Below are 8,209 nucleotides of genomic sequence, written 5' to 3' on the forward strand. Positions count from 1 at the left end.
CCCACATCAGGGGAACCGAGAGGGTGAGAGGGATGCAGGTCGCCTGTGCCACGCCATGGGAGGTGCCCACATCAGGGGAACCGAGAGGGTGAGAGGGATGCAGGTCGCCTGTGCCACGCCATGGGAGGTGCCCACATCAGGGGAACCGAGAGGGTGAGAGGGATGCAGGTCGCCTGTGCCACGCCATGGGAGGTGCCCACATCAGGGGAACTGAGAGGGTGAGAGGGATGTGGGGACTCTGTGTGCAGCTTTTCCCACTAAATTGTTCCAAATCAAAAGTTTATTTAAAACACAGTATGTAAGGAAAGGAAACAAAGACAGTGAAGACAGTGGGGCTCGGAGCGCCGCTGTGAGTGGGGCCAGAGAACCTGGAGCTAAAGGGGGTGTGCGGGGCCACGGGAGGGGCTTTGTCTCCCAGGGTGGGTGGTATTCACTTATGATTCATTTACGAGTTTTCCATCGTGATGGCAGTGAGGCCACAGAGAGCAGAGAGAGGAAAACGAACGAAAACACCCCTTCACCGTCTTCACTCTTGTCTGGGAGAAGAGACACTTATAGGCTGAAAACCCCCAGATCAGAGAACAGTGAAAATGCAGTGGAAAGTTTCATGACCCGCAGGGATGGATGCAGCCCCGGCCTCCGATGGCCAACGGCAGGAGGTTACCAGAATCATCTTGTTTATTAGCAACAGAACATGACTTGCATTTCTAGCAGTACAATGTATTCATAAATGGTTCCATAGACTTAAATATGTACAGTATTTTCTATACTGACTTTATATTATAAAAGCAAAACATATTAAAAACGGCAAACACAAGGTAACATCTTCTCCCAGGGTCCCGTGGTTGCACCCAGGGTACTGGCGTCCAGACCTGAGGAGGCTGCCTCTCTGCTCCTGTTATGGACTGAGTGTGTCCCACAACTTCACATGTTGAATCCCTACCCACCGAGGGCATGGAATAGGGAGCTCGGCCTTTGGGTGGTGACAGGTCGTGAGGGTGTGTCCCCCATGCATGGGATTCATGCCTGCCTCGGTCGGTTCAGGTGATTATAACAGAATATCCCAGGCTGGGGAACTTCACTGATAAACATTTATTTCTCACAGTTCTGGAGCCTCAGAAGCCCAAGATCAGGGTGCCAGCGCATCAGGGTTCTTCAGAGAACCAGGGCCAGTGGGGCGTGTATAGAGAAGTATAGAAGGAGATTTATCATATGGAATTGGCTCACACAGTTATGGACAGTCTAGCCTCCGCAAGTTGGAGAATCAGGAAAGCTGTGGGTAGTTCCATTGCAAGGTCTGAGGACCAGGAGCGCCAATGCTGAGCAGAAGAGAGAGAGAGGAGGAGTCCCCTGCCTCTACCTTTGTGTTCTGCTGGGGCCCTCAGTGTACTGGAGGCTGCCTGCTCACTCTGGGGAGGGTGGGTCTTCACCCAGTCTATGGATTCAACTGCTAATTGCTTCCAGAAACAGCCTCACAGATACACCCAGAAATAATATTTTACCAGCTGTCTGGGCACCCTGTGGCTAAGCCAGGTTGACACACAAAAGTGACCATCACAACCAGCGCCTGGGTTCTGGTGAAGGTCCCCTTTCAGTTGCACACAGTTGATTTCTCCGTTGGTTGTTGCATTTGTAAAAAAGAGCAACAGTTCTTTCTGGAGTGCCTTTCCTGAGGGCACTAATCCCATTTATACTGCAGGTTAGGATTTCGACACAGAAATTTGGGGTTGACACGGCTCAGCACTGCAGGCCAGGCCCTGGAAGCAGGGAGGAGGCTTGGTGTGAGCGTTTAGGAGTGCTGTTAACTCACACGCTCGGCAGACTTTTGGAGGATGAGAGGCTGTCCCACCGTGGGGAGGAGGGGAAGGCACTTCGTGGGTGGTCCTTTTCAGTGCATGGCTCTCCGTGTGGCGCCACTCTGCAGACCCTCCAGAAAGCACCTGCCCAGCGGGAGGCTCAGCAGAAAGTGCCTCTGCTGTGATGAGGCCAGAAACTCCCAACACTGCAGTAAGGATGTCATTGAATTGAACCTTTCTAGATGAGGCTGGTCCTTCAGCAAAAAGATCCCACTTCAGAACGACAGGTTTCATTTTCTCACTTGGAAGCCTGAGATCAGAGGACATGTGACAGAATAATTCCTGTGATGGAAAGCAGTGTCTTCCTGTCTGACTGAGGGTCTGCTGGCACAGACAGGGCCCCCAGGACTGGGGTTTCTGAAAAGTGAAGGCGGCCGGACGATACGGGCAGTGGCCACAGTGCGCAGACACTGTGCTGAGTGTTTTCAAGATGCTGTGAAGTCCGGTGCAAGAGAGGCCTTGAGTCACGGTGCCAGCAATGGGCGTGGAACCAGGGTGCACTCAGGCAGCAGGTCTGACCCGCAACTCCTTGTCACACCTGGAGGCGCTGTGAAGGGGCCAGAGGAGCTTGCCTGTGGCCCAAGCCTCTGTGGATGGAGTGTGGAATGCACGGGAGGAAGAGGCCCAGCTCCTGTTGGCGCTTGGTGGGCGGAGATGCCCTGGGACTGCCAGGTGGAGGTCTAACGGTTGGCGGGGAACGTTGCTGGGGTGTGCCAGGTTGTGTGGACAGGAACATTGTTGGGGAGTGGCAGGCTGTGTGGACGGCAAGCAGGAAGGATGAGAGTACGGACTGGAAAGAAAGAAGGCGGAACTGACTCAAGCAGCAGGAGGCTGAGAGAACAAAATATTCAGTTCGCAGCAGTGCCCTTGTAAAAGGGACCCCGAGAACTCTCCTGCCCCTTCTGTCCACTGAGGAAGCAGTGAGAAGGTGTCACCTGTGAACCAGAAGTAGGGCCTCACCAGACGTCCACTCTCCTCCTGCCTTACCCTGGACTTCCAGCCTCCTGAACTGTGAGGTGAATGTCTCATTTCCAAGTCCCTCAGTCAGTGGAGACGTAGCAGCAGGGCTGGCTGAGACACACCCTTCTGTGCGTGAGACCCGGAAGTTCTCTCCTGCTGACTATGTAGCCAGTAATAATAGCGAAAGGAGCTCACTTTGCCCTCACTGAGCTGTCGAGATTGGCCCCTGTGCACCTGTCCTCAGGTCCATGATTGTGTCTGTGAAAACCGCAAAAGAGGTTCCTTTAAGGACAGCCCCTGACTATGTATGAAAGGTTCTTCCACATTGGAGCACCCCGTGGACTTGCAGAGATCCACGGGACACCGAGTACTGACAGATTTGCAAAGAAGCAGCTCCCCTGTCTATTTAAAGATGACAGAGCAGGGGAAATGGCCCACATGGCGAGGCACTTTACTGTCCTGATGCTGCCGAGCCTGCAGGTGAGCAAGATGCAGGCAGGCCCAGGAGAAGCCCCACACAGAGGGAGAAGGGTCAGTCCCCAGTGTCTGCTGCCTGGACCTGTCCACCACCTCGTCCTATGGGCACGGGGCACTGACTCAGTACTGCGGGCTGTGTGACAGACTCCATCCAGTAGCCGGGCCGTCGTGTGGCCAGAGACATGAAGCCGTGGTGTCTGACATTCCTGAGGCGACTTCTCTCCTGCCAGGCCCAGGGGCTTAGATGCTGATCGTGACCATGGATGGGCCTCAGGGCTGGTCTCAGTCTGTGGCCTCAATGGTGGCATCATCTGTCCCCTCTTCGGGTCTTGGGAGTGGAGGCCCGGCTGCTACCCACGCCACCAGATAGGCAGGTCCCTGCGCACATGCCCATGACATCCCTATGACACCCCTGTGTCACCCCAGGGACAACGGTGCCAACCCCAGGTTGAAGGCTGGCCATCGGGATCCAGACACAGAGGGCACCAGAACCCCAGGAGGCCCCTGTTCTCTCCAGAACCCTCCCTCAGGCACATCCTGAGTGCACCGCAAGGCCAGAGGGTGTTGACTGTGTCCGGCCCCCAGACACCCCCAGCCACAGTGACATCAGACGCACCCCCAAATCTTCCCTGAGAGGCGGAGAAATGCCAGGACTTCCAAACTGTCAACAGCAAGCCAGGGCTGGGCCTGAAACATGGGCAAGTGGAGGGAAACACCTTCTCTGAAGATGTAATAAATAAAAATAAAGTGCAGGTAAAATGCACGGAGGAGCCTCTGAGGGACTGGGCAGGACCAGCCAGAGGGAGGGAGGGAGGGAGGGGCTGGGTGACACTGCAGATGGGGAAACTTTACAAAAAAAAACAAAGAAGAAGAAGAAGAGGGAAAGAAGACAGGACAGGGCAACAGAGGTGGGAGGAGGACGAAGGAGGAGACAGGAGGAAAGAGCGGGAGGGAGAGGCTCCCTCTGAAATCCCCAGGCAGCGCTAGGGAGGGGACAGGGGACTCTGGTGACAAGGAAGCCCCCAGCAGCCTCAACGTCAATGGCTGAATTTCCCAGTGGCCGACTCCGATCAGAGCAGAACAAAGCCTGGAGTGACTTTGGGAGCCCTGGACGAGGAGGCAGAGCACCAGGCCAGATGCTGGGGACCTCTAGTGGAAACCAGCTCAGAGCCCAGAACTTACCCACGGACCGACCACCGTCTGAGAGCAGAGGGGCAGTAGCATCCAACTTGACACCAATTCCTTTGTTGCCGTCCCTGGGATGACAGGAAAGGAGCGCCCAAGGCCAGGCTGCAGCACATTCCCTGGAGCCTCGGGCTGTGACAGGCCCTGTCCCTGCGGCTCAGGTCAGGGTGAGCACAGGAGGCCAGAGCAGGCAGAGATGCCCAGGCTAGTTCCAGAGGGAAGTTGCCAGGAGGGCCCGCCTGCCCAGAACTCCCCACGCAGGACGACTCCTACCTGGGACAGCCCACCCGGGATGACTCCCTGCACTGCATGGCACCACCCAGGTAACCTGCTCTGCAAGACTCTGCTCCCAGCCAGCTGCTGGCTTCTCAGGCCTTGGTGTGGCTGAAACCACCTGCCTCCTGCAGTTAGTGGCTATGCCATGGTTTGAAAGCCTGACACCTGCACAGAGCCCACTGCAGGGACTCAGGGAATCTCCTTGTCTGCCTACCCCTTTCCAAAGGCAGCTCTCATGCCATCTCCTCCTCCGTTTCCATAAACACAATGGATTCAATGATGCTTTGCATCTCCTGGACCCACTGGAAACATTATAATGATTCATTGGGTAAAACATTCAAAGGGCTGTGTGTCTTTCTCAACAGGATCTGAGCAGTTTCCTCAACATCAAGCTTTCATTGCAGCAAAACAGTTTCAGGAAGGGTGGAGCTGCCACCCAGCTCAGGGCACAGACAGTGAAGTGGCAGGTGTAGGCACCGGTGCCACTGAACGCGAGGGTCACACCCAAGCGACAAGGGCCTCAGTCTCTGGACAGGAGCCACTGGAGGGTGGAAGAGAGGGGACCTCCTCCCCTGGGCCCCTAAGTCCCCCCATCCCTTCTCCAGTGTCAGGGCCCTGCCTGACCCCTGGGGACATCCCTCTGACTCGGTGACTCAGAGATGGAGCCACTATCCCTGGGGCTCACAGAGTACTTCTAAGCTCCAAGTCTGCTCCCCGTAGTTTCTGGGGAAAAGTAACCGTGGACATAAGCTCAGGAGACCGGGTGTACTTGTGTTCTGGCTTCCACGTGGGAACATACTTTTAGTGTGTTTGTGTGTGTGCACTTGAGTGCATGCATGTGTTTGAGTCTTTGCAGATGCATGCTCATGTGTTCATGTGTGTGCAAGTGTGTGTGTGAGTCTGCCTGTGTATTTGTGTGTGTGTGAGTCTGCCTGTGTATTTGTGTGTGTGTGAGTCTGCCTGTGTATGTGTGCACATGCATGCATGTGGGCAAGTGTGTGCCCTGAGGTCATGTGTTGCCCATGCACTGCATGTACATGTGCTCTTATGTGTTCATAAATGTTTGAGCATGTGTGCATTCACTGTGTGCTCATTTGTGCACACTCACCATGCATGTGTGTGTTCACATGTGTGCATGTTATGGGCATGTGTGCTCCTGTGTGTGCATCTATGGTCACATGTGCCCATGCATGTGTGTGCTTATGTTCCCTTATGTGTTCACACATTTCTGAGTGTCCATGTGTGTGCACTGTGTGTTCATGTTTGCATACATTATGTGTGCATGTGTGTGTATCCCCATGTGTGCATGTGTGTTCATGCATGCATGCAAGTGTGTGCCTGTGCATGTGGATTCACTGTGTTCTCACGTTTGAGCATATTCAGCTATGCATGTATATGTGTGTGCCCATGTGTTCGTGTGTGTGCATGCATGCAAGTGTGTGCCTGTAGTCACGTGTGCCCATGCATGTGTTTTCAGAGCATCTGTGTGTGTGTGCATTCACTGTGTGCTCCTGTTTGTGTGCTCACCTGTGCATGTACGTGTGTGTGTGTGTGTGTGTGAGGCTGTGTGTACACACGTGGGTTGTTTTCCTCTCCTGGTTATTTGGGTCTGTCAACACATGGCAGGCACGACCTGAACTACGGAAGGCCTGCTGCTCCGCGCCCCAGCTGGGCTCCCTCATGCTGACGCTTGCGGTTTAGAGGCAAACAGGTTTCCGCAGTGAGGCAGCAGGAGGCTGCTGTAGAGTAGTGTCAGTGTCCTTGTAGAAACATGGTAGATTGCAAAGATCTCAAGAAATTCATGACCTCGGAAGCCAGTGGGAAAATGCAGTCCAAACAGGAACAAACGTGGAATACAAAGACCACAAGGAACAGGGTGGGAACCAGCACCTCCCGATTACTGGTTAATAGGAAAGTATCTTCTGTAAAAGTCCCACGGTGCCCCCACAGCTCCCAACATTCTAGAGAGCTCAGGTCACCACCTGCCAGTCGTGGGCTCAGGGCTCCTGAACAGGGCTGGGCACTGACTGGATGCAGGGCTGGGCACAGGGAGGGACGTTCCATGCCCTGGGGGTGAAAGCAGTGCTGGCCATGGTCAAGCCTAGGGTTGACTCTGAAGTAAAAGGGATCCAAGCAGCTCTGGCAAAAGTCCACCAAGTGGGTGCAGCAGGGTGCTCTGTGGCTCCAGCTTCCATCATCCTGGCTTTCCTCCCTCAGGAACGGGCCTCCCATTCTGAGGCTCCCACCTGTCCCTTGTCCCTCCCAGCTACAACCAGATCTGCAGAAGCACATGGCCAGCGTCTGAGTTCCTTGATGGTGTCCATGGTGACCACCTGCAGAAAACACTATATTTCTTCATTTCCAGGACACTCCCCAGCCTCCGCCTCCCTGAGGGAAACACCTTCTCCTCTCACTTCCAGGACGACCCCCCGCCTGCCAGTCCTGGCTGGAAACACCTTGTTCCCTCCCTTGCTTCCAGGATGCCCCCAACCTCTGCCTCCCTGCTGGAGACGCCTTCTCCTCTCTCTTCCAAGACACCCCCAGCCTCCGTCTTCCTGCTGGAAATGCCTGTCCTCTGGCTTCCAGGACACTCTCTGGCCTCCGCCCCCCTGCTAGAGCTCTCTAAGGCACCTGGAGCTCTCAGCCTCCTGCTGCGTGAGCCAGTTCTGCCTTCTTTCTTTCCAGCCCTTACTCTCATCCTTCCTGCTTGCTGTCCACACAGCCTGCCACTCCCCAGCAATGTTCCCGTCCACACAGCCTGGCACTCCCCAGCAATGTTCCCGTCCACACAACCTGCCACTCCCCAGCAATGTTCCTGTCCACACAGCCTGGCACTCCCCAGCAATGTTCCCGTCCACACAGCCTGCCATTCCCCAGCAATGTTCCTGTCCACACAGCCTGCCACTCCCCAGCAATGTTCCCGTCCATGCAGCCTGCCACTCCCCAGCAATGTTCCCGTCCACACAGCCTGCCACTCCCCAGCGACGTTCCCCACCAGCCCTGAGACCTCCACCTGGCAGTCCCAGGGCACCTCCACCCGCCAAGCCCAAACAGGAGCTGGGCCTCTTCCTCCCGTGCATTCCACACTCCATCCACAGAGGCTTGGGCCATAGGCAGGCTCCTCTGGCCCCTTCACAGCACCTCCAGGTGTGACACGGAGCTGTGGGTCAGGCCTGCTGCCTGGGTGCACCCTGGGTCCACGCCCATTGCCAGCACTGTGGCTCAAGGCCACTCTCGCACCGGACTTCACAGCATCTTGAAAACACTCAGCACAGTGTCTGCGCAGTGTGGCCACTGCCCATATTGTCCGGCCGCCTTCACTTTTCAGAAGCCCTGGTCCTGGGGGCCCCGTCTGTGCCAGCAGACTCACAGTCAGACAGGAAGACACTGCTTTCCATCACAGGAATTTTTCTGTCACACGTCCTCTGATCTCAGGCTTCCAAATGAGAAAACAA

General features: G+C 55.4%; 1 long non-coding RNA gene across 2 annotated transcripts; it reads right to left on the bottom strand.

The window, feature by feature from the left end:
- Positions 1 to 297: 297 nt before the first annotated feature.
- On the bottom strand, positions 298 to 5,116 carry LOC115892947. 2 transcript variants are annotated; one of them, XR_004052903.1, is made up of 3 exons: positions 4,969 to 5,116; positions 4,476 to 4,549; positions 298 to 3,980 (listed from the first exon to the last, which is right to left on the bottom strand). It is a non-coding gene; the product is annotated as an uncharacterized LOC115892947 (long non-coding RNA). The 2 variants fall into 2 exon arrangements; XR_004052902.1 differs by having other exon boundaries at positions 298 to 3,671; positions 3,910 to 3,980; positions 4,476 to 5,116.
- Between the last annotated feature and the right edge of the window lie 3,093 nt (positions 5,117 to 8,209).

This window comes from Rhinopithecus roxellana, chromosome 13 (genome assembly GCF_007565055.1).
Source record: "Rhinopithecus roxellana isolate Shanxi Qingling chromosome 13, ASM756505v1, whole genome shotgun sequence".
Lineage (NCBI taxonomy): Eukaryota > Metazoa > Chordata > Mammalia > Primates > Cercopithecidae > Rhinopithecus > Rhinopithecus roxellana.